This window comes from Anolis sagrei, chromosome 6 (genome assembly GCF_037176765.1).
Source record: "Anolis sagrei isolate rAnoSag1 chromosome 6, rAnoSag1.mat, whole genome shotgun sequence".
Classification (NCBI taxonomy): domain Eukaryota; kingdom Metazoa; phylum Chordata; class Lepidosauria; order Squamata; family Dactyloidae; genus Anolis; species Anolis sagrei.
In genome coordinates, this window is record NC_090026.1 from 86,647,105 (window position 1) to 86,674,432 (window position 27,328).

The 27,328-nt window shown below is 37.9% G+C and overlaps 1 protein-coding gene across 6 annotated transcripts in view; it reads left to right on the top strand.

The window, feature by feature from the left end:
• Positions 1–27,328, top strand: part of ZNF385D (zinc finger protein 385D) — a 460,114-nt gene that overhangs the window by 332,108 nt on the left and 100,678 nt on the right. The gene's annotated exons all lie outside the window — the stretch shown is intronic.

The following is a 27,328-nucleotide window of genomic DNA, read 5'->3' on the forward strand; positions in this document are numbered from 1 at the left end:
TTAGAGGTCTTTTTTGTGATAAATATAGATTGAGCTATAGTTTGTAATTAAGGATCCACTTGAAAACTTGTCTCTTATTACAATGGGCCTTTGGTATCCACCGGGGTTCCATTCAAGGATATCCCCTCCTCCTGTAGATACCAGAATCCATGAATGCTCAAGTTCCATTATATTCAATGACATAATAAATTGATGTTCCTTATCTAAATTGGCAAACCCAAAGTTTGGATATATATTTTTGGAATATTTTCAAGCCATTAATCATTAATTCCATTGATACAATGAGCCAACTATAATGCTGTAAATACTTGTGTATAAGTACACTAAGGGTCTAAAGTTATGGATTTTGATATATGTGCAATAGTTGAGAGTCATTCAATTAATTGAGAGAGTAAAACATCAGAACTGCTTTAGGGGAGGAACATTAAAAAGGCCAAAAATAGCACCATAGCAGAAAGAGGATTGGTACTTCTTTTAGATCCTCCCAGGATGAACTAAGCTCTTACCTTTTGCCACTCTACTCAAAGAAGGAAATAATTCCTTCCAAAATAAAGAATTAAGATATAGTACTTACATTGACCTAGGTTTTTCAATTGATTTTTCTGTTAAAATTTCTAAGCTTATAAACAAGTATATACAGTAATTTATTAAATAATAGAAGTTGAAGCATAGGGCCATAGTATAAGAAGAGCCAGTGTACCTATCAAGCTCTAGCCACCATTCAGTGGTATTGCTAAATGGAGGAATTAGAATCTGGCAATAAGAAAACACTGCCCTGACCCCCCCCCCCCCCCACCAGCATCTTTCTCAAGATATTAAAGGAAAAATGGGAAACTGGTGGCATAAAGGAGTTGTACTGGGAAGGCAGCATCATCTGTCGCACCCTTAAAATTCACTGGATGAGGCAACAGTGTGATAAAAGCAAGATTTAACTATGGAGAGCAAAATAAAATTGTTGTCCTTGCCCACAACAAGTAAGAATTCTATCCTTCAAATATTTTTTCTTGATCTATCATTCACATCTAGAACTCTTTTATTTGCTATATTCCTATTCCCTTGGTAATATTGTCTCCTCCTTTTCTTTGGATAACTGTATTTCTAAATGCTTGGTTTTAACTTGCTACAATACTACCAATTTGGGACAGAAGTCATTTTGTGGAGCATAATTCTTATGTTATAATGCCCTCATCCTCATCTCAATATCTGAAATTACACCTTGGAACCAAACCTTTTCTGAAAACTTACTATGAAACCAAATTCACAAGCTCATGTGAATTTGAGTGTAATCTTTTCTAAAGCTGCATACTGTTATCAGGCAAAGCTGAAAGCAATTGTGGATTGAGTCAGATCTACTCTTTTTTATTATCTTTTTGTGCACACTTCCTCTCTATCTTTCTCTCTCACACACATGCAGTCTTACACACATTCTTTGTTACGTCTTCCCTCTCCCCCTCTCTCCCCCTCTCTCTCTTTCATGTTCTCCACCCCAGGTTGCAAATTGACTCCTTCCATGTGAACAATACAAATGGCAGTGGATCAAAGAAAGATTATCTTATTCAGTGTTTCTCAAACTGTGCTCCTCCAGGTGTTTTGGACTTCAACTCCCAGAAATCCTAGCCAGCGTACCAGCTGCTAGGAATTGTGGGAGCTGAAATCCAAAACATCTGGAGGATCACAGTTTGAGAAACTCTGCTCTAAATGACTCAATTAGTCCAATCTGAAATTGTAATTTCCATTGTCAGGTGGCCACTTGATGTGTGGACAAAATGCTTTTCTGTTCCAGTATAGTAACTAGTGGAAACCCAGTTCTGTGTTTATAATGCAGCATTTTTGCAACTGAACACCTTCAACTGTGCTTGATTGTGTAAATACTCCCAGCTAGAATAAACAGTACTGATGGCACAGTGATTAAGAGCTAGTAAAAAGTGGAAATCAAGTAAAATTATTTGTGTTACCACTACCTAGGAGTGGCAATCATGCAGCTTCCCTGATGCTGTGGAAATGCTTTTCACGATTATCTATGCTGGCCCTACAGCCCAACAACATATGAAGGGTCACACAATTCCTGTCCTTGACTTATAAAGTTCAGGAAAAATGTATGAATGTTTCTATTCAAGAGAGTTGCAGTCATGACAGCCTGAATGTGCCTTTCTGATCAGTATACATGCATATGGTTTACAGGGAAGTAGCTATGGTAGGAGGAAAGGGGATGAGGGACAGACAAATTGCCTCTTCAAAATAATAATTGTAGTAACTTAAGACCTCGGCTGAATGGAGAGTTTTGGCATCCAAAAAACATGGGCAGGTAAAGTGACCAAAGGAATACAAGCACACCAAATATAAGAGTTGTAGATATGAATATTTTTCAACGTGTTGCACTATAATGTTAGAAATTTGAACTCTTATTTGCCTTCCTTTAAGGTTGAGACAAGGTGTGACTCAGTGAGTTTCCATGGCCAACCAGGGATTAAAACCTTGGTCTGCGGAATCATAGTCCAGTGCCCAAACTACTAACCAAGAGGGCTCTCTTGCACCTCTGCACTAGGGGTAGTTGTTTCTACTTTGCATCCCCAAGACTTCCTTACCATTGAGATTGCAATACTCTTACAATGGGAAAGTGGCATTTTGCCTACTCTATGTGGCACAGTGGGTTAAACCATTGAGCTGCTAAATTTGCTGACTAAAAGGTCAGTGGTTCAAATCCGGGGAGCAAGGTGAACTCTTGCTGTTAGCCCCAGCTTCTACCAACCTAGCAGTTTGAAAACATTCAAATGTGAGCAAATCAGTAGGTACCGCTTCAGCAGGAAGGTAATGGCGCTCCATGCAATCATGCTGGCCACATTACCTTGGAGGTATCTACAAACAATGCTTGCTCTTTGGCTTAGAAATAGAGATGAGCACTGCCCCCCAGAGTTGGACACAACTAAACTTTATGTCAAGGAGAAACCTTTACCTTTGGTTTACACATTAAAATTTCAGATATGGAATAAATCAAGAACCACCTTGAAGACTTGGAAAGCATCACTCAGGAATGACTCTAAGGCTGATTGGTACAGCTGTCAGATTTCATCAGTGTCACTTGTATCTCAGTTGCTGACAAACCTTGTTTCTCTATGTATCAGGATATCCCTCAGAGCATGGCTGACTATTTTCTGAAACAGATATCCAGCACCTTTTAAAATATTAATTGAAATATTGTAGTGACAAGTCCAAAGCATGAGAAAAGCCTAGAAAAGTTGGGCTTGACCACTCAGGGGAATCAAGGGGAATGGGAGAGGAGGTTGTAGTCAAAATAAAATTCTAACTGCATTCAAAAAAGGAAGGGGGGGGGGGGGTTGTTAAGACCTGAAATGAACACAGACATTATTCGCATTGTTTTTTTTTCTAGCACTGAAGTTTGTGAAAGCGTTCTTAGTTATACATAGCTCTGTGTGCATATTAGAGGTATCTTGTATACACCCCAAATGTTGAGCTAGAGTTTTTATGGCTTGGTACAAAATGGAAAAAAAATGGCAAAGACTAATTAAATAGGTTCTTTTGATGCCATCTACTAATTAAAAAGCCAGATTTTGTAGCAAGGGAAATAATGTGTTTATTATGTTGGAAAGTTTTTTTATCAACATTATTAAAATTACTCTCACACAAATAATTTGTTAAGGTTGAGCATGTGCATTATTTCACTTGCTTGAATAAATTTAGTACAATTTACTGCTGAAATTCAGTGCTAGAAATAGTTACATGCTTGCAGCCAATTCAAACAGTTTCTTTGCGGGTTTTTTTCTTTGTTTTGATCAGCAGGAAGCTGTCAAGCTTCAAATAGTCATGCAAATATTTGCTATTTACCTTCACTGCTTTACACTGCATGTTTATTTAATTGAAATCTGATACTTGATTTTAGTATCCACACTTGTACTTAGTAGTTGAATGTTTTAGATATGTGACAGCAAATACATTTGGGTGTTGTGAGGTTTTAGCAGTTTTAGTAAGAGTTGACACGCGGTGGTATTACAATTTTCCAGTTGGCATGCAATTATTCTAAGCATTTCACTGTAGTTGACAACTGACAGTTTGGTAGCATTTAACACTGGCAGTTCAGTAATACTTGGGAAATTAAAGTATTCATGTGATCTAATCATGAATCAACTTCCAAGCATAGAATTATTTCATGTGAAGTAAACCAAACAGTAAAAACAAATTTTACATTTGCATTTGAAATAATAATTTCAGCCTTTTCTCAAAAACAAGTCTCCTAGATCTTTCACCTCCATATGCCTAAAGATTGTTTTTAAATGTGATACCTTTATTTTCTTGAACATGGACATAACAATAGTGAAATAAATATCATCAACATGAAACATCTCTATAAGAACTTCAGGGACAAGAAGTCAACAGATAGAAAAGACCCTTCCCACTTTTAAGAAGGCCCCCTCTCTCATTCCCACCAACCGTACTTGGGATGGGGGTGAGACTGAGAGCAGGGCCTCTTCTGCTGATTGCAGTGCCCAAGGTGGTTTATAAAGGGAGCTGCGGTTTATCAGATAGACTGGGCATGAACTCTTTAGGACTTTATAGGTAATAACCATCACTTTGTATTTAGCCTGTAAGAAGGCTGTCAGCCAGTGGAGCTGCCATTACACATACCCACAGTATACTAGTATATACTAGTGGCTTTTAATCCATCCATTTTCCCTCTGCAGCTGGAACATGGTACAAGTATAACTACGGATGAAGTTCATATGTGGATGACTGCTTTTAATTAAGCCTTGACATTATTCTGCACTGGGTACATAGAAATTGCCTTCCCATTAAAAAAAAAGCAGCAGCACATTTCAATAAATTAAAGTTTTATGTTTGCTTCAAATTAAGGAGTCGTTTCTAAGAGTGCAGTGCCTTGAAGGCATGAGAGATTGTAGACTGTTTAGATATGATACTTTGAACTTCACACAGTTGTTTGAGCAGAACATATGCCTCTTCCGCTTTTCAATTAAATAGGCAGAAACCCAATTTGGAAAAGTTTACCATGAAGAAGAAAGTTGGAATTATCATTGGAAGACACTGTATTAAACAGAGCTGAAAGCATTAACTACTTCTGTTTAGAAATTCTGCGGGTGGCCCTCTAAAATTATGTAAGCCACATAACATTGGGATGAATGTCTGAAGATAAACTTTAGGAAATTAGAATGTCCTTGGTATTTGGGAAATAAAGGCATAAATCAAATAACCAATAATTATTCTTAAGCCACAATGGTTGTGATATTATAGGGTAGGATCGGCATAATTTTTAAATACTGCACAAAAAAGCCATCTGTCTCTCTTCTATTCTATATGAAGTTGCAGTTTATCATTTCAGACCAACAGTTTTTCTAGTCCATAATTGTACAACTTGACAAACTGTGACTGGTGTTTGTGCTGGTTGCTGAAAGTTGAAATGGGACCTTTTAAATGTATTGTCTCTGTTCTGTCAGTAAATGTTTGGTAAAAGTAGGAAATATGTGCAGGTTTTCCTCCACCATTCATCTGGAAAAAGATATTTCCTGTATTTTGCAAACAATATATTTGCAGTTTTTAGACTACCTGTCTTTTGTTTTCTTCCTAATGCGTTTTATACATGAAAACATTTCAAACATATCTAAGATATTAATGACAAGATGCATTAAAAATAATTACACTAAATTTTCATTTTATATCTCTGCATATTAACCCAGTATATATATACAGTTTCTTTATAACCCAGTATAGCGAAGTAGGTCCCAGCAATTAGGGATATCCCACCAATTATAAAAAACTGCCACCGGTTATCACAAACAATGGAGGGACAAGAGGCAGAATCTGCCTCGGGCACACTACTCACAACATGGAGACAAAAGGCAAACAACAAGGCAAGGCCCAAGGTGAGGCCATGAGGGAATCAAAGCACATGCACACCCTCACTCACACAAAGCCAGTCAGTGGGAAACCTCCACTGTATATTTTTATTTTGCCTATGCCACCTCCAATTATTTGTTAAAGATTTCTTTTGGTTCCACCAATTTATTATTTTCTTAAAGCCACCTCCTTTAATGGAATATTCATAAAGCCACACAAAGACTTCAGTTGGAATGAAACAGGAAATTGTTGTTTATTTTGAACAGTCAATAAGCGTAATGGTTGCAGATAACTTGTCAGGCTTTTCTGGTTACAAAGGATAGTATATCTATCTTGAGTTTCTTTAACACACAGTTCCACACATAGAAATTCAAACCGGAATCTTTTAAAACTTTTAAAAATCTCCCTTCCTTCCTACACAGCACTCTATACACTATAGAGGCCTATCAACTATTATTTCTCAAAGAGGTATCTTTCCTATAACAGACAGTTCCCAATTCTCTTCCTTCCTTTCCCTTCACAACTCCTCATCCTTCTTGTTCACTTCTAAAACCCTAACTCCCTTTTCTTCCATTGCAATCTCCTAACTGATCTTAAAATGGCTGCTTCATCTTCTTCCCTTAGCCTCAGGCTCCGCTCATCTCCAGCTATGGAACTTTTCCCTCCAATTTCATTAGCCAATCAGACAGCTCTTTTGGCTTGGAGACTGCCTGATTGCTCTACCCCTCAGCTCTGCTTAGCTTCCTCAAGCTGCACCTGGCTTCTGCCTTTTACACCATCCCTTATACAACAACCCTTCAGGGTAGGCCACTCCATTACATCCAGCAATGTACTGTATTAAAATATTAGAGTGTAGCTTAACAGGATTACAATTAACAGGGACAAAAAAATTTTTGAAGGGAAACATCAACATAGTCATTGGGGCTAAAAGCCTTTTCTAATGAGCTCTAATGCATTCATTTACTTCAGAATTGGGAAGCAAGTCTGAATTCCTCCCTAAAAGCCTAAAAGGCTAACATGTGAAATCATTGTACTATGAACATATCATGAGAAGGCATGGCTGACAATAATGTAAGGTAGAAGGCAGTAAGAAGGAAGAGGCTGCATTCCAAATAGATGGACTCAGTCAAAGAATTCACATTCCTGAGTCTACAGGACCTGAGCAGAGCTGGGTTTTTTTTTTGTCATGTCAGGAGCAACTTGAGAAACTGCAAGTCACTTCTGGTGTGAGAGAATTGGCCGTCTGCAAGGATGTAGTCTAGGAGATGCCCAGATGTTTGATGTCTTACCATCTTTGTGGAAGGCTTCTCTCATGTACCCAAATGCAAAGCTGGCACTGACAGAGGGAACTCAACCCACTCTTCCCAGATTTGAACCACTGACCTATCATCAGCAGTCCTGCTGACACTATGGGCTTAACCCCTTGCATCACCAAAGGCTCCTGAGAGCTGTTGATTATAGGATGAATAGGAGAAAATAATAATAATAATAATAATAATAATAATAATAATAATACTTTATTTATACCCCGCCACCATCTCCCCAAGGGGACTCGGGGTGGCTAACATGAGGCCAAGCCCAACAATTATAATAAAGCAAAGTAAAATACAAACAACAGATAATAGCATCAAATAAACTGTAAACAAAACACAATAATACAATAAGATAAGCACAGGATATGAAATAAAATAATAAAAATTGAGCACAGTGAGTTCTCTCATTCATAGGGATGTCACATGTTGATATCAACTTGGTGGCATTTAACAGCAGCAACAAAGCCACATATTAGATCCAAGCAGGACTGAGTATGCAGTAGAAGCAATAGGTACCCCCCCCCCTCTCAAATAAAATTCACTTCCCCCATTGTGTGGTCCCTCAGAAAGCTGCCATTTGCAAGGCCTGGGAGGCAAGTACATTGGTTCTAATCACAGCTTGCAGAAAGGTACAGCTTTTGCTGTGAACAGCTTTGCAAAAGAGATAAAAACTTAACTAGCAGGAAACTGCTTTTTAGATGTTGTCAGATTGCAGCTCCCACCATCTGTTTCTGCTGGCTTTACTGGCTAAGGCTGATGGGTGCTGCAATCTAATCACATCTGAAGAACCCTTCATTTCCTGGGCCAAAATCACAATAAGAATTGTAGTCCACATTCTTATTTTTCTCTGTCTCAGGCATCTGTTTAAAAATGTTCACGCATCACCATAAAGTATATACTTTATTCAAAACTATACTTTGAATGTAATGTGTAGTGTTGCCTTAAGAGATAGCATATCTCAACTTGGGGATCCATTTCAGCCTCAGTATTTTTACAGAATCATAAATGTTTGGCCAAATGACAAATTATGTTAAACCAAAAATATTTAATTATTTACCATGTATATTGACAATAACTATTCATGTTTGGTTTTGATAGTATCATAAAGAAAAAAAGCACAGGGTTTGCTGATATTCTAAACTTTTTAATTTAAAAAAATCATTGTGGCTGTATTGCTTCCGTTCAACCAATATCTGAAAGGTAAATAGAAAATTAGTATCATTACGGTATAACTCTGTGTGGTTAACTATTTGAATATTTTATTTCATTTTAGTAGAAGTGAATAATTCATCTTAAATTTTCATTACCAACCTTGGATAGCAGGTTAGCTGAAATTATGTTGACTATGACACATATTTTCTGTAGGCAAAAAGAACAATTTTATTTCTAAGAATACTGTAATGACTAATAACATCATTACTTGTTAGGGTTTCAATAATATTCTGTTCGTTCTTATAACATGTTGCCTTTGGAAGAACATTTGAGGAGATAATTTTGCACTTCTGGGTAAGCTGGGTAGTAATATTTAGTGAAGCAGAAAGGCACCTCAGATTTGATGGTGAATACCATATTATTACATACATTACAACTGCAACCCACAATTTCATTTTCCCATCTATATAAATAAAAATGTAATGTTAGTTCGTGCTACCATCAGAACTCAAAAACCACTGGGGGAATTGACACCAAATTTGGACACAAGACACCTAACAGTCCAATTTATGTCCTCCACTCAAAAAATTGATTTTGTCATTTGGGAATTGTCGTTGCTGGGATTTATAGTTTACCTACAATCAAAGAGCATTCTGAACTCCACCAATGATGGAATTGGGCCAAACTTAGCACACAGGGCTCCCATGACCAACAGAAAAAACTGGAAAGTTTGGTGGGTATTGACCTTGAGTTTGGGAATTATAGTTCACCCACATCCAGAGAGCACTGTGGACTCAAACAATGATGGATCTGGACCAAACTTGGCACAAATATTCCATATGCCCAAATATGAAAACAGATGGAGTTTAAGGGAAATAGACCTTGACTGGAAATATTTATGAAACGAGGTATGTGAGCATTTACTGACTGAATGAAACACTAGACAGAGGTATCTAATTTTGGAAAGATTATTTTTGTTTTCTACAGTACAGCAATCCAGCAAGTATGTAAATTGACAATTCCATTCAAATGCAGGGATTCTAATCCCTGTTTAGGTCAACTATTCTCTTTAGGACAACCACAAGACATGTTGTTGCCTTAAACCTAAAATGGAATAGCAAATAGCACCTACTCAAGTCAAAGTACATTACCCCCATAGTTAGCCATGTTGTTTTAGTACATTGACAAAATATTACATCTAAACCAGCCCAAACACCCCAAAAGCAGAAGTGCAACAATAACAAAGTAGGTCTCCTTTTCATAAGACAACTAACTATCTCTACGAGTAAATTGGATTCCATTTTCTAATTTGTTACACATCACTCTCCTTTTTTATTAAAAGACACTTCAAGTAACTAATGAAACTGGTTAACTGTAAGCCCTCATCGCTTCTATATTTTGGAAATTTACAACAGTATATTGTCACAATTAAAAACAGCATAAAATGATGTGAAAGTCAATTTGCAGTAAAAACCAAAAGAGAATAAAACAAATGTAGGTTCAGTAGGATCATGACTATGTATATAAGTGCTAACATCATAAATGTGCAAAGTTGTCCCAAATATAATGCATTGCATTTTTACATTCTTAATGTAATCATTGTTATTTTATGGCATCTCATATTTGGACTTATTATTATAAGTTATTAGTAGATGCTCACATTTTCCACATAAGTTCCTCCTTGTAGAAGATAATAACTTACTGCTAAAATGAATTACATTCAGTAGTTTTACTGATTTTGGTGCCAGGTGGCAGAATATCACAAAGTAGACCAGGCACATTATGTGATACTGCTTGTACGGCTGTCAGTCAAGAGCATTGTCCAAAGAAAGTTTAGTCTATTTAGTCTATATATCTTTCTCACCATAAATTATTCTTTACAGAATAATGTTAATTAGTAAGTGATAGATATAGAGATTGCCAGGGACAGCCCATTAATTCCATTTACCTCAATAGTACTCAGATCTTTGCTTGCTGTACAGCTGTATTCAGACTGGATTATAAATGTAATTTTTTGCATCGTTAGCTTGCTTGATTAATCTTAGACAGCAAGAGCATAATTGAACAAATCAAAGATTTTAGCATGTGGCTTTCAAAATGTACATTTCTTCTTTTCTGTTTGCCTCGTTGTAAGCATTGTAGATGGAGAGAGACACCTGATGCTCATTCTTTCTTAACAATTAACCTGCATCATGTACCAGTCATTTCTCATTTCTGTTTTTTTCCCTCTCTCCAAATGGCAGAATACCATGACCAACTTTTAACAACTGCAATTACAGGGTATTTGCATAGTAATTGAACACCATTAGCAGAATCTCCATTCTGCTCAAGGAACATTAATGCAATAGCTTGTTGTACATTCCTCAGGACATCACATGTTTTATAATTTTTATGTTCTGCTTAGTTGGATGTGAGAAATCCTAGGACCTGCTATCTTTTGAACATTGTGCCACTACTGATTTCTTGCTTGCTAAATCATTGGAGGGACCCAGGTTGGACACTTAAACCCAAAAAAGCTCGAAACATCAGCCCAATCTCACAAAAGAGGTGCACAATGGCCCAGGGGAAGGCCAACCCTTGTTCAAAGGAGAACTTTTGTGCTCTGAGTGACTTTTCATACACTTTTCACTGTGGGTGGGAAGATGTTTCCTGCTAACAGGCAAGGTCCCGCTGGTCATGGGGAGGCCCAGGTAATATAAAAATAATAATTATTTATTTATAGACCGCCCTGTCTCCCTGAGGAGACTCAGGATGGTTTACACACAAAAAGGTAAACATTAAATGCCTGAGAAATGCAAATACATTAAAGTAACAAAACATAATACAAAATAATAACAACATTGAATTAATCACATAAAAGAAGTAGACATCAAACTGAAAGACATAAACAGCTAAGGTAACTCCATCCATAGATAGATAGATAGATAGATAGATAGATAGATAGATAGATATTGTTTTGGATACCATAGGGAAAGATTAACACCCTTGTGGTGTTTGTTTTGCTGCCTGTGCCCATTTTCAGAAGATTTCACCTCACTTTCTGTCCCTGTGATAATTGGATTTTTAAAAACTGGCTTGGTGTGGAAACAAGGATTGGTGTTAAAGTTTCAGTTAAAACACATTTCCCCCATGATAACTATTTCAGTAGTAACTTTCCCTTCTGTGGGGTAGATTTCTTCCACTTTCCTATTGTCTTTGCCCTGTTCTTAACTATGAATCATTTGTAAGCCAGATGTTTGTATCTCAGTGGTTGCCTATATATGGTGCCCATTGGGAGCAAAGCTCTCCTTACCTGGTCTTCTGAAGTTTTCCATAAACTGTCTGGCTTTGTGTGAACCAGCTGTTTAAACCCTGGCCCCTCTTGACAGGCTTTTAGCCCAATAGCACTGCCTGAAGCCTCCATGTGTTTTTTTTTTTTTTTGTTAGCTCCCAACCACAAAGGACTGCTGGGAGTTTCCACGCGATTCCTGTCTGCCTCCGTCTTTCTGGGAACAATGGTGCCTGCTAACACTGGCATCATCTACACAGTCAGTGTGCTGTGCCCAGACTAGAAATGTTATCTCCATGTGAGATGTCCATGATGTCATATTTTTAGTTAATCTGATCATCTACAATGTACTTTCACAAAGACTTGCATGTTGCAAGCTTCCAGAAATCCTAGAAATTCTTAGCGTGTTTTCCCCCTGATAAATGAAATCCAAGAGTATTTGATATTATTATATAGATATAGTATATAAACATAGTTTTGAAAATTATTGCAATAGCCAAATTTCAATAGCCAAAACTCTTACTCCACTATAAACAGAATAATTATTATGGAAGACATTTTGACAGCACAGAATAGAGTATTCCAACAAACTCTGTGTGAAATGAAAGGTATTTTTGCAGTCCCAGTGTTTGAGATGTCAATGGCAAAAGAAAAAGAGAAGGACTTTTTGTTCCACAAAGCTGCTGAGAGTATATTTACATTATTGTGTTTTCATTTTATTAAAGGTCATGGCATGGGGGTGATTTCACAGAGGGTGTTTTGGCCTTAAATAAGTCTTGGATGGTTTTATTTCTATTTTGAACCTCTTTTGTAGTTCAAATAAGTTTGTCTCTCCAGGAAACAGCATGCTCTTAACTACATTAGAAACGCTACAAACACATCCTCAGGGTATCATGATGTATCATTTGTTTGCATTGTTGCTGGCTTTGTCTTCCCATGCAGGCAACAAAAGTACAGTTCACCTTCAGACAAAAAGTACATAAAATTCTAAAGAATGAACTATTTATTTTTATTTATTTACCATATTTATACCATATCTCAAACCTAAAGGGAACTCAAGGTGGCATCACATATAGACAACTATTCAATGCTTTAAAACAACATACAATAAAATAAACATTAAAATTAAAATTAAAACATTTTTTAAAAAAATTCATTATTAAAACCACACTATGACCTTTAAAAACTATCAGATCTCTTTTTAGCCTATTTGGTAAAACATGATAAAACTGCATAGTGCAGTATATTTAAATGCCATTACTTTTTAGGCAAGTTGGTGGTGTAACGGGAAGACAAAGAAGATTAAATGCCTTGTCAGTAGAAATGAATTATCAGGCTAGAGGATTGCATGCCATTTCCCCAAGATCTGTAAAATAGAGCTATAATAATATTAAGTGGGAGCTACTCTTTCCTGATTTTTTTCCCTCTTTCATTCATGAACAACCAAGGTCTCTTTCACACTACCTAGTACTAACTCTATAATTCCACATTAACCTCCATGGCTGCATCCTACAGATGTGTGGGGTTGGAAATTTGATGATACCCTAACAGCTCTGTGGCTGAAAATGCACAAAACTACAAAACCAATGAAACTGAATCATGGGATTTCATAGAATGGACCCAGAGCAGTGGGATAAAAATGCTATAAAAATGTCAAAGCATGAGAGACTCATAAGTAGGAGACGGTAATGAGAAGAAAAGATGTTTCTACAGCAGAATTGGTGATCTGTAGGTGGTGGTGACATTTGTACTCTTGAAGTTTTTCAGCCAGCTAGATAAATGGTAGATGTGATCAATCTGTTCTCACATCATTTTCTTGGTCCTTGTCATTTCTCAACTCATCCCTAATACTTCCACTTCAACGCCATCTCTTTTTCTGATTATTTGTGAGATCCTAAACCGTTTGTGCAATAAATTTTCCTTCTTCCCATTCTTTTTTCAACCTCTCCCTATGTCCTTCAGTGGGCTGAGGACACGATATGGAGGACTACACCAAATACTTTCTGGATTATCCTGAGGGAATCATGTTCTGATGGTGTCGCTCTCAGAACATAATTAATAGCAGTATTTTGCCCTGGATAAGTCTTGACATCAGACTGGCAACAAAGATCCGCCTAGTCAAAGCCATGGTATTCCCTGTAGTAACCTACGGATGTGAGAGCTGGACCTTAGGGAAGGCTGAGCGAAGGAAGATCGATGCTTTTGAGCTGTGGTGTTGGAGGAAAGTTCTGAGAGTGCCTTGGACTGCGAGAAGATCCAACCAGTCCATCCTCCAGGAAATAAAGCCCGACTGCTCACTGGAGGGAAAGATACTAGAGACAAAGTTGAAGTACTTTGGCCACATCATGAGGAGACAGGAAAGCCTAGAGAAGACAATTATGCTGGGGAAAGTGGAAGGCAAAAGGAAGAGGGGCCGACCAAGGGCAAGATGGATGGATGGCATCCTTGAAGTGACTGGACTGACCTTGAGGGAGCTGGGGGTGGTAACGGCCGACAGGGAGCTCTGGCGTGGGCTGGTCCATGAGGTCACGAAGAGTCGGAGACGACTGAACGAATGAACAACAACAACAAGTCTTGTAGCTGAAATTAATTGGGTGCTCGAATTGACTCACAGAGTTTGGGGTAGGAGCAGAGCATTATAACTTAAAAGTCTTACTTCTGTCAATGCATTCTGCTTTTCAACCTGTACAGAAGCTAAGCACTAGAGTGAGAATTTGAAGAATCCAGTAAACGTAGGGGCCCATTTTATCTTCTTTTTCACCAAGGACCTGCTTCCACTATAACATGTCCAGGTTTTCCCTGCCAGCATTATCATTGGTCATGTGGAAAAATAGTAACTGTGAAGTAACTTTGCCAAGATATGGGGATATATATATACACACACAACATGCATTGTTGGTCCATTTCACATTGTCAGTGTGGAAATCTCCCATATGATTCAGCTCATGTTCATTAGATTATATAAAAATAATTCCCATTCGTTCCCATGTGAATGACATCAGAGATGAGGTAGTACATTTCCCCCACTTTCTGCCACATGGAGATTAATGATCACACAAAGCATTAGTTCATCTGTTCTTATGACAGATATAATCATTATATACTAGCTGACTTTTATTCTTTTCAAAGGAAGGGAGGACTGGGTGCTAATTGAATTCCACAAACTGAATTCTGGAACATGTTTAGATGACATTTTCTAAAAACAGAAATGTATGTAAGTAGATCTTAATAGCCTCTTAAGATCTTCAACCTTTCATAGCAATGTTCACTGTAGGTCCCAGTTATGCAGAAATTAGTAAGTCCCATATAGTGTATTCTGTGTCTAGCAAAGGTCTGTATTCATTTGCCAGGAGTGATGAAAGGCATAGTGTCATTAAAAGCCAATTATTGTACTGTATTTCATTTGCAAAGATCTTTCATATGTGAAATATCCCACTGGGAACTGTTATATAATACTCATTACCCTTCTTAGCTTTTTATCCAGACATTCGCAATAAAACTTGAAAACACTCCAGACATTTCAAGTCTCTAATTTTGCCAGTCTTAGAATGCCTAGATTAGTTCTATTGTATAGGAACCATTTGCTGAGAAATACTTTTGTGTTTTAGTTATATTGGATGATATTTGATCATCTTGCCTTCAATTTTACATATGGATGAAACTGAAAATGGCCCATCATACACTTTAATTAGCAAGTTACTGAGTCATTGAAATAAGCAGGCAAAAACACAGGCATTTGAAAAAAACAATTAACTGGAAAAGATTGATATACTTGTTGGGGACTAAACTTGTGCAATTATAATAAACCCCCACTGGTTGATTTTGCTTGCCTATATATATATATATATATATATATATATATCTGATGGCAAATGATATTTTTGTGTGAAGGGTCGTTTAGAAAGGTCCACGATGCAAAAATATGCAGTCCATGGACTGCTCAGGGAGTTCTCACCAAATCCATGGAACACCAAACTTCCTAGCCCTCAGTACGATCCCAAAGTATGCTTTGTATGCTTCACACATCTTAATTGATGATGAAATGGAGAACCTTTTTCCGCTTGCTTTAATAAATTCCTGAATGCTTGCAACCTCTTTCAGCCATATCTGCATTGAAACAGTGTGACAGTTGTGAGAAAACTAAACTGAATGATGATGTACTTATGTGTTTATATAGATTTGAACGAGTAACAGTCAATTCAGGGATGTTCTGGAGGCACTCAACACCTTCCTGACTTCTGGGTCTCTTAAAATATAAAATATATTTTTATTACTTATCAAACTACCGAAACAGACATAACTTATTTTCATATACTATTGCACATTTAATGCAGATGAACGAAGATATTAGAATATAGTGGGTAAATATTAGAATACATAAATATTATAATATCATTGTGACAGCCCCAAAAATGAAGTTCTGGAGTATAACAGCTACTTTCAAAGTGAGTACTGCACAATTAAACAGGAAATGACACTTTCAATCCAAGAACAAAAAGAAAATCACATTTTGTTACATACACGAGTCTCACTTATCCAACCTTCGCTCATCCAGCATTCTGTGTTATCCAACGCAGTGTGCCTCCTGCCCGGATCCACAGCTGTTTCAATGAATTCATAAATACAGTAATTATTACATAATGTTACCCTGTACTGAACTTCTTTTTCTGCAGATTTGTTGTAAAATATGATGTTTTGGTGCTTAATTTGTAAAATCATAACGTAATTTGATATTTAATAGGCTTTTTCTTAATCCCTCCTTATTCAACATTTTTTCTAATCCAAGGTTCTGCCAGCCCATTTGTGTTGGTTTAGCAAGAGTCTACTGTCATTATATTCTAATAGATATTAGTCTTCTAACTTTCATAGATACCTATGAAACTATTTTTTTTCTTAAAGGTTCATTTAATTTCAAAAACCAAGGCAATGCTGTCTAATACAGGTAGCATCATCTTTGATTTTGATTCCCCAGCCAACATCCTTGCCAGGGGATATGGAAAGTTGTGGTTAGAAAGGAACTAGAGTTCTGAGCCAAGGCAACACCAATCTCCCTATTTCTCCTCTAAAAGTATCTTAATTTAGCATTTCTACACAGTGTTAAAGAGGAAACGTTCCCTAAAGTGTCCAAGCACTTTATATATCGGTCTGAGTCCCTCTACGGAGATTGAGAAGATCGGGATATAAAAGTTTTAAATAATTTTAAATAATAATAATATCTTCATTTCTTTCTGAATGATGAGGATGATGTACAGAAAGGGAAAGCCTCGTCTATTCGTGAAGGCTTTCCTTTATTTATTTGGAGCCTTATATTCTGAGAATTCCAAATCATGGAAAGAGAAGAAGTTATTTCCTTCAGAAAGCCTTTTTGGATTGTGGGAGGGTGGTGAAGACAACAATAAAATTGGTCCTCTCAACTGTTTCATTTCATATATGGCTTAAATCCTATTTGGAAAATTTAAATAGGGCTGATGTCAACATTCCCAATCTTTTGTGCTTGCCAGATTTTCTTGTTTTCAAACAGTGATTCTCAAATTCTGGTTCTCCAGATATTTTGGACTTCAGCTCCCAGAATCTTTGACCATTGGTCAAAGTGGCTGAAGCTGCTGGAAGTTGAAGTTCAAAACATTTGGAAAACTACAATTTGAGAATTAGTCTATTTGACACAATTTCTGGCTATTTTCAGAGATGGAGAGGAGAGAAGGGGGATCAGAAAAGTCTTACAAGAAGTCAGGGTTATTTTCCAAGCTTTGTTTTAGCTTAAACGTTCAAGCCTTGCATTGACCTGTAGTAGCATTTCAGTTCATTTACCATTTAGTCCAAAATGTATGTGGGCACAGTAGCCCTTCTTCACAATACAGGATTGAACTCTACAAATATTTTGTTTCAGTTAACCTTTTATTTCAATAATCTTTGTCCTCTTGAGTTTCCACAAAATCTCTTTGACAGAAAAACGGAAATAGACAATCGTCCCCCCCCCCCCCGATATGGCTGTTGATCTCTGTTAAGCCTTGCTGCTCTAGTAGTATCCCTTGCCAACTCCCTTCTTTTTGAAACACATGAAAGTCTGTTCCTTTTAAAGGAGAAAAGCAAAGGAAAACATAGCTTATTTTGAAGATTTATTCAAAGAGGAAATGCAGGACTTGTTCCAAGTTAGTCCATGGTTCACTGAAGCCAACTGTGAGCTAAATTGTTATAAAAAGCAGAAACTAAATCAAAATAATTCCAAACATTTTATCATTTGCCATTTTATATTTTAAGGAAACATCTCATAATTTTATACTAGCATTTTACAGTAAAGAAATATAGCAGAAACTTTTTGTCTTTTTGGATGAAAATAGTAATTAGAAAGAACTTTTTAAACAAAAAGCAAAGGTGGTATGATGAAGAAAAAAAGATTGGAAGGAACAAATTGAGACAAAGAGTAATTGACTAAAACATATAATCACAAATCATATTCCATTGTTTGAATGTTCAAAACACATTAAGTGCATTGTCTCATTCTAGATCTAAATAAAAAAAACAAGGTAGTAATGCAATCATGGAAATCTGGCATGGCTAGAGAAACAATATCATTTATTATTACTAATTATACTACTTTAAATTTCCTTTTGAGGTTATTATAATGAATTATCCTCCACTTCTAAAAAAATGATTCACTAAGGAAGAAAGAGTCTAGTTCAGTATGTAGCCTGCTGTGAGGAAGCATGAGCTACTTAAACATCAGTTCTACTACCTGAACTGGTACAGACTTTTGTCACTCACTGTTAGATCTAAAGTAAGTCATGCTTTTGTTCTTTTGAAATATGTAGATCAAGAAAAGCATGTCTTACTTAACTCTGAACTGATATATTTTATATATTTATTTTAAACTAGCTTGGGTACCTGGCAATGCCCAAGTTATTTGAAGCATAATTGTGTGAGAGAATTGTCCATCTGCAAGGACATTGCCCACAGGACGCCATCCTTGTGGGAGACTTCTCTCATGTCCCCTCATGGGGAGCTAGAGCTGACAGAGGGAGCTCAACCCGCTCTGCCTGGATTCGACTGCTGCCCTATTGGTCAACAGTCCTGCCAGCACAAGCATTTAACCCATTGTGCCACCTGGGTCTCCTTATGATTCTAGTTAAGAACATGGGTAAGACAACAGAAAAAGAGAGAAATCTACCACTAGGAAGAGAAATTCACTCTTGAAAAAGTTATCATGGGGAAAAGGTGTCTTCACTGAAACTTTATCACTAATCCTTGTTTTCACAACAAGCCAGTTTTTTTCAAAATTCAATTCTCACAGGGACAGAATGTGGGGTAAATGTTCTGAACAGGGGCACAGATAGCAAAGCAAATACCACATGGCTAGTAATCCCTCCCTATCCTATCCAAAGTGTGCTCTCTCTCTCTCTCTCTCTGTATTTAGCTGGAGTTACACTTTAAAAAGGACCTGTTCCAACATACATACAAATATAACTAAAGAACAAAACAACACAATATGTCTTGTTTGTAACTTGGGGACTGGCTCTAATTCTGCAGTATGAAAGAGCTAGGGTTCTGCATTCTGGGTAAACCTTGACCTGTTTCATGTCCCGCCATTCGGTGGGAGCCCTGATCCAATTTTTTGGGAGCCTCCTAAAATCAGGAGGGCAGATATCTGTTTTCGTTTTGGGGCCACAAAATATCTGTTCTCTATAGGACCATTATGGGGAGGCTTCCTACCCTGGCTCCCCTCCCCGGTGTTTCTTTTGAAGGAGAGTGCATGTGTGGCATGGCATGCAAGCCCAGAAAATGCACACGCCTGCAGCCGAGCACCTCTTACTCTACAGTAAGAAAGGCACTCAGCTGCAGGCGCATGCACTTTCTAGGCCTGCATGCCACGCTACACCTGCACTCTCTTTCCAAGGAGAGCATGTGTGTAGCATGGCATGCAGGCCCAGAAAGCACTCTCATTTGCAGCTAAATTCCTCTTACTCTAGAGTAAGAGGTGCTCTGCTGCAGGTACACACATTTTCTGGGCCTGTACCCCACGTCATACCACACACTCACTCTCCTTGGAAAGAGTGTGTGTGTATGGTGTGCAAGTCCAGAAAGCGAGCGCGCCTGTCAGTGCCTGCAGCAGAATGCCGGTACTGGCAGGCATGTGTGCTTTCTGGGCCAGCACACCACACACGCATTCTTACCAAAGCAAGGAGGCAAGTTCTGGGAGATGCTTGGCTGCAGACGAAAGCAGGCTTTGAGCCGGGATTGGCTCCAGCTTGCTTTCGTGTTGACCTGATTTTCATGTGGGAAGGGGACTTCCTGTTTCATGCTTCTGAAGAAACAAAAGAAATGGGATAAATTAATTCAACACACAACTCAAAATTTTCAAATGTATCCCTCCTCTTAAGTAAGCATTCCAAGTTGTGGAATCAGATGCCAAACTGCTTTGTAAGAAATACATAAATACAGGTATATAATAACCAAATTGGATATTTGTTGCTCATAACTTTATTAGTTACAGCATGATTCCAAATCCAGGCATCAACAAATCTGCCTTTGCCTTATACATAAGATCAGTGTATATATAACTATATATGGTAGCTACATAGCTTAGAAAAAAATATGTTGACGCATCACTTTTTACTTACAAGCAAATAACCATAAAAAGTCACAATTTCCCCTAATCAGTTTCCCTAGTGACCTGAAATTAATGGTTTAAATTAATGAGTAGCATTGCTTGTGACTGCAAAAATTGTAGTTGGGTTGGTACTCGTTTGAACATATAACAAGTAATGTTATCATAGCAAGTACATTTGCAGATGTAGCTTTTATGAAGTTAAATCCAAATATTGCTGCAGTCTTTTGTAGGGTTGCATTGGAATTGCTCATATTTCTATCATGTGTGGCTTTTCTCCTTTTGCTCAAACAAACAATGACACTGAGAGAACCAAGTGAGAACATAAGGGTTGTAACATGATGGTTGAAATGCCTGGAAGACATTGTATTGTCATTTGGAACTGTTGTGAAGAATCTTCACATAGGTTGAGATTTGAATAAATTGAACATTTAAGAATTTAGGGTTTTTATATGTTATAGAACAAGAGAAAGAGAATATGACTTTGCAAAGAAAAATCATTTAGGCATAGTTACATACAACATTTACTCACCATAACATAGATGTTTCAATTTCAGGTGAAATGAGTCTTTTTTAGAGACATCAAAGCCAGCAATACCACAACATTACATTTTTCACTGACAACATTGGGAGCAGCTCCTAAACAAATAAATAAATAAATAAAGTTGAACTTGTTTGGTTAAATTTCAAATCACTGGCTAATTATTCACCTCAATTACTGAGGCAACACTGAATAAATTAGCTATAAAGGGATGAACCATGCATGATTGCACACCTAGAACATGCATTTTAAATATATAACATCATTGGCTCCCAATTATGCTTAAAAGCAAATTACATGAGTTTCTTTTCTCTCGTAGTCTCTATTACTTAGATATTTTAATGAGCATGTTTTCTCAGCTGGCTCACTTGTTTGTTCAAAATCTGAATAATTTATCTGGTTGTGCTGAAATAGCTCTGTTTTACAAGGATATATATTTTCATTTTGTGAATTTGTATAGAATCACTATCTGTTTCTATTTGTTTCATACGTAAGGCTCAGTTTTAGGTTTTGAGCTCCTCTTCTGAAAACAGGCACCTTTCCAAATGAGTTTTTTCATCCCAGGTCCAAAAAAATGAATATTATTGTTTCCATTGATAGTAATAGATGGGCTTCCCAATTTCCCCTTCCCCTCAGTTTTTGGCACTGGCAGGTGTGGGTGCTTTTTGGGCCTGCACACCACACACACACACACACACACACTCTTTCCAAGGAGATTGCATGTGTGGCTTGCAGGTCCAAAGCGCTGACACCTACCAGGGCCTGCAGCCGAGCGCCTCTTACTTGGTGCTCAGCTGCAGACCCTGGCAGGCACTTTGGACCTGCAAGCCACACATGCAGTTTCCTTGGAAAGAGAGAGTGTGTGAGAGAGAGCTCAGTAGTTGCCTGTTTCAATGTCTTTGTGATAATCTGGAATTTACTGATCTCCTGAAAAAAGCAAGGCATGTCTTATTGGAAAGGCTTGTTGCAGGCAGTCATCAAATACAGTTGGCCTGCTATTGCATCAGAGTTAATGCAGAATGGCTAACATTCCCTGGGAAAAAGGCATGTTTGGGAGTAGGAATTTAGTATTTCCTGGAAGAAACATCTTGTTCCTTTCACATAGAGTAGAAGGAGAAGATAGTGAGAAACAATTACAGAGAATGGGTGGGCAAAAGATAAAATAACTATTGACTCTGGAGCCCACATACAGATCAAAGTGACTTACTGGCTGGACTAGCCTTAAAATCTTTCAGGGATCCCTACCTGTGAGCTTCTGCCCAGACATCTCCAGACATAGGCAAAGCCAGAAGCTTCCATGCCCACAAGAGCAATATTTTGAAGTGGTCCATTGAAGGAGAAAATCTGGATGTCACAAGCATTAAAATCAGTCTCATCTTTATTTATATCCTGCCTTTCTCCTCAAAACTGGACCTAAGAGACATCTTACTATATAGCCAAAACATTCCACAGGCTAATTTTAAAATGTCATGACATTAAAAACAATTTTAAACAATTAAAATTAATAAAAAAGCAGTTTAAAAATAGTACAATCAAAGCAGTTGTTCCTGTGTGCCTCCAGGTCATCTCTGACTTATCACAAGGTCTTTTTAGCAAGATTTGTTCAGTGGATTTGCCTTTGCCTTCCTCTCTGAGGCTGAGAAAGCATGACTTGCCTCAAGTCTTGGGAGAGGAGGACTTTTCACAAGAGTTCCCGGCCCCCATGAAATCTCACTATATATAAGACTCCTAATGTGATAAGGTCCTTGGTCTCCTTCCCATGGGAGACCAAGCTCACTTCATCTCTTTTCCCCTTTCTCCAGCAGGCAAAGATATTTTTGTTTAGACAAGGTTTGACTTATTAACTGGTTATTGTGGGGGATCTTTTAAAGGGAGATTTTTAAATTTCCTCCGCCTTGTTATATTTTAAATGTTTCAAATTGTTTTAGATTGTTGCTATTTTAATAGGATATTTTATGTAATGGTTTTTAAACTACATCCTATAATAATTAGATTTTACTGTATTTAATTTTAACTATATTATGATTCTCCTTTGATTCCCTAATTGGAGGAAGGTTATAAATTAAATAAGCAATTAATCAAGCATTGTTACATTATATAACAGTCTTCTACTTTTTTGTATCATGATCATCCATTTCTTTGGCTTTTTTCCCATGATCCAAGCATATTCTTTTTATATCTCACATATATTGTCTGTGTGTGAGAGAGATACCTCTGCCACTTTCCCTTTACTCTATGAAACTATTGGGCAGCTTATCTAATATTTATTTAAAACTTTATGGGTTAGCAGCCAGTTCCAAAAGAAAACTCGGGGGAAGGGAAGGAGGCTAGAGCCAAATATAATTCCAAAGCTCTGACTCTTGCTTGTCTGCCCCTGACTTCATTAGGAACTGGGATTTGTGCAGTTATATTTGGAAAAGTAATTCTGACTTACTGTATCAAAGAGCAATTGGCAGGGTAGAGATTTCTGCATCTGAACCAGCTTTTCTTAATCACCTTGGCTCCCATCCAAACCTCTTTGCATATATAAAACATGCACAAATCATGAAATTCACATTTAGACACCAACTGTGTAGTAGGTAAGATCCCAAAATACATTGTAAAACTCTGATTCTTCTCCTCCTTTTTCTTTCATTTTGGTATAAGATTTTTGTTTGAAAAAATCTGTGTGGGTTAATTTAGGTTATGTCAGTGGATTATCCTGAAAGGATATAGGATGGCATCTCCTGGAACCAAAAGCTGAATTTTGATTCCTGTGATAAAGTGTCAGTCCTTCAGCCCAGTATTAATTCCATAATAATAAATTATCCATAGTGTCATATTTATAGTGCATGACCTCAAAATGTTCCTGTTGTTTCCTAGCATTTCATATTGAATGATGTGTTCACTAGATGATGATGGATTCCATTTTTAGAACACATAAAAAGTAGGCTTTGCTTCGACATGATTTCATGGCGTACTGTTCATTTTAAGAATGCTTTCAAGCTACCTGTTGGATGTATAATTGACAGTATTACTTGCCCCCATTTTCAGGGTTAACACTGAGTGGGCATTTCAGGTCAAGCTCAAAATGGGTTAAAGGAACTCAGGGCCAGTGCCAAGCAATTTATGTCATTTGTTGAAAGGGGAAAGGAGCCAATTGTTTCAGTTCTAGTCTATCATTCTGTCATTAAGTTATTCTGGAGAACTGCAGTGTATGGTAAATTCTGAAGTTTGAACACTTACAGACTTTGTTGGATGGGGTTACATTCCTCCTGAAGACTCAGGTTCGCAGCTTGGGAGTGATCCTGGATTCATTGCTGAGCCTGGAACCCCAAGTCTCGGCAGTGGTCAGGGGAGCTTTTGCACAGTTAAAACTGGTGTGCCAGCTACGCCCATATCTTGGGATGCTCTTGTTACATAGATTACTGGATAGATTGCTGCAATGCACTCTTATGTGTGGCTACCTTTGAAGACTGTTTGAAAACTCCAACTAATCCAAAGGGCGGCAGCCAGATTACTTACTGGAGCAACATACAGGAGGCATACCACTCCCCTGCTGTGTCAGTTCCATTGGCTGCCAGTCCATTTCCGAGCACAATTCAAAGTGCTGGTCTTAGCCTATAAAGCCCTATATGGTTCCGGCCCTGCTTACCTTTTCAAACTTATTTCCCTCTATACCCCTCATTGGAGTCTAAGATCGTCCAGGGAGGCCCTGCTCTTGATCTCGCCATCCTCACAAATGCATTTGGTGGGTGCAAGGGACAGAGCCTTCTTGGTGGTGGCCTGTGCTACTCGCTCCCCAGCAAAATTCCCTCCTTTCCTTTAGGAAGAAGCTTAAATCATGGTTCTGGGACCAGGCATTTGGGCAGCAGGCATGACAGCACTTGTAATCTTATGAGAATTGATTATGGACAAGTTTTGAATCGGGTCTTTGGATGCTGAATCAGATTTGGAAATGGCTATACGGTTAATGATAACGTTTTAAATTGATTTTAACCTGATGTTTTATTCATTGTGTAATTTTGTATGGGCGGCATTGAAATGATACTGGTTGTAAGCTGCCCTAAGTCCCCCTTATGCTTGAAATAAATAAATACCTGAACCATCTTTTTAGCCATTCCTGAAAAAAAAACCGTTTTAGACATCTTGATCCATGTTAACAAAATAGTTCTAATGGGTTTAATCTCCACAAAGAGTACATATTTTGTATAGCTCGTGCTCCCTGATTGCCTATTCGAGACCAATGCTACCACACAATACTTTGTCACTACAAAATACTTTGGATTAAAACACAAAAACTCATAAATATATTTGCACATTAGTTTGCTGAGATATCTACTCTTAAGCTAGTATGAGAATTTCAGGTGTGGGCTGACGGATGATATCATCATCCTCACTAATCACAAAGGTTCTAGCATCTCAACGGCGTACGCTCTGCTATGTTATCACGTTCTTAGATAACTAAGAACATATTAGGTTCTTGTAGGTTTTTTCGGGCTATAGGGCCATGTTCTAGAGGCATTTCTCCTGACGTTTCGCCTGCATCTATGGCAAGCATCCTCAGAGGTAGTGAGGTCTGTTGGAAGTAGGAAAATGGGTTTATATATCTGTGGAATGACTGGGTTGGGGCAAAGAGCTCTCTGCTGAAGAACATATTGCTGCAAATCTGCTGCGTTTTATATTTCCTTACTTGCTTTTCATTTTCTTTTCCCAGATAAGTTTTTTTCCTTTAAAAATGCTTAGACTAGCAAATTTCTGTTGTTTGTATTCTATGGAGATAATATTTGTGACATATGTAGTAGTATTGATCATGACTATATATTTTCCTCATAACCTTTTTTTTTTTTTTTGCTTCGGTTTCATATTGATCACAATCTTCTTGGTGCCTGATGCTGATATAATTTGGAGTACAATCAGTATAAGCAATTGTTTGGGATATTTCATGATGAAGTGTGTAGTACCTCCTTGTTGTGTACCTTCAAGTGATTTCCAGTTTATGGTGTCCCTAAGGCAAAGTATTGTGGCATTTTCTCAGCAAGGTTTGTTCAGAGGCAGGTTGCTATTGCCTTCCTCTGAGGCTGCATATGACTCCGTGACAGTCACACACTTGAGCAGAGATTTGAAGCCTGACCTCCCAGTGTCTTCATCTAGCACTTAAATTATGGTAGCTGCCTGATAGCTGTAGTAGTGATTTTTTCAAGTTATGCCACAATAGCCATCTTCCCAATGCCGAATGACTTCCAACTGTGCCGGAGAAGCTCTGTTGCATTCTACTAGTGCAAAAAAGGACTATGATTTGTTGCATCTCTGCCCTTCCTAGGCTTTGTTTCTCTATGCGTGTTCTTGTTATCTTTGGGAGGTATAGTTGGATACAAAAGCAAAGTCCCCATGAATTGGAATAAAATGTTATTCTCTTCAGTTTCAGGTTTTTTTAACATTGTGCGGACCTATATTATACAATAATGTTTTTGAATGCCTTTATGGGTAATAGAAAGTGCATAGTGAGGCAACCATTCATCTGCTATATGTTCAGTAAGTTCAACAACTCTGTCTTGAAAGCTTGTATGGAATGTTAATGGGAGAAATAACCCAATTTCTGCAACTACAGTTAGAATGCAACTTCCAGAGATTATTACTCGGTAATTCCTCCTAGATTAGGCAGTTGTGGCTCTCTAGATATTATTATTTTTATGTCCTATAGTTCTCAATAGCCCCAAGCCAGGATGGCCGATGGTAGATGCTGGGAGCTGTAGTCTAAAAAAGAGCATGTAACGGATTGGCCTACCCTAAAGAGTTGGTGTGTGTTACGGATTGGTCTAGCCTGAAGGGTTGGTTTGTATAAGGGTTGGTTTAAAAGAGAGAAGCCAGGCCAGTGAAAAATATCTTGGAGTCCTCGTGGACAACAAGTTAAACATGAGTCAACAATGTAATGCGGCAGCAAAAAAAGTCAATGGGATTTTGGCCTGCATCAATAGGAGCATAGTGTCTAGATCCAGGGAAGTCATGCTACCCCTCTATTCTGCCTTGGTTAGACCACACCTGGAATATTGTGTCCAATTCTCAGCACCGCAGTTGAAGAGAGATATTGACAAGCTGGAATGTGTCCAGAGGAGGGTGACTAAAATGATCAAGGGTCTGGAGAACAAGCCCTATGAGGAGCGGCTTAAAGAGCTGGGCATGTTTAGCTTGAAGAAGAGAAGGCAGAGAGGAAACATGATAGCCATGTATAAATATGTGAGAGGAAGTCATAGGGATGAGGGAGCAAGCTTGTTTTCTGCTGCCCTGGAGACTAGGACATGGAACAATGGCTTCAAACTACAAGAAAGGAGATTCCATCTGAACATTAGGAAGAACTTCCTGACTGTGAGAGCTGTTCAGCAGTGGAACTCTCTGTCCTGGAGTGTGGTGGAGGCTTCTTCTTTGGAAGCTTTTAAACAGAGGCTGGATGGCCATTTGTCGGGGGTGCTTTGAATGCAATTTTCCTGCTTCTTGGCAGGGAGTTGGACTGGATGGCCCATGAGGTCTCTTCCAACTCTGTGATTCTATGATTCTAAGCTAAGCAAGAGCTGATGGTGGAGCAATCAGGCAATCTCTAGGTGGACGCT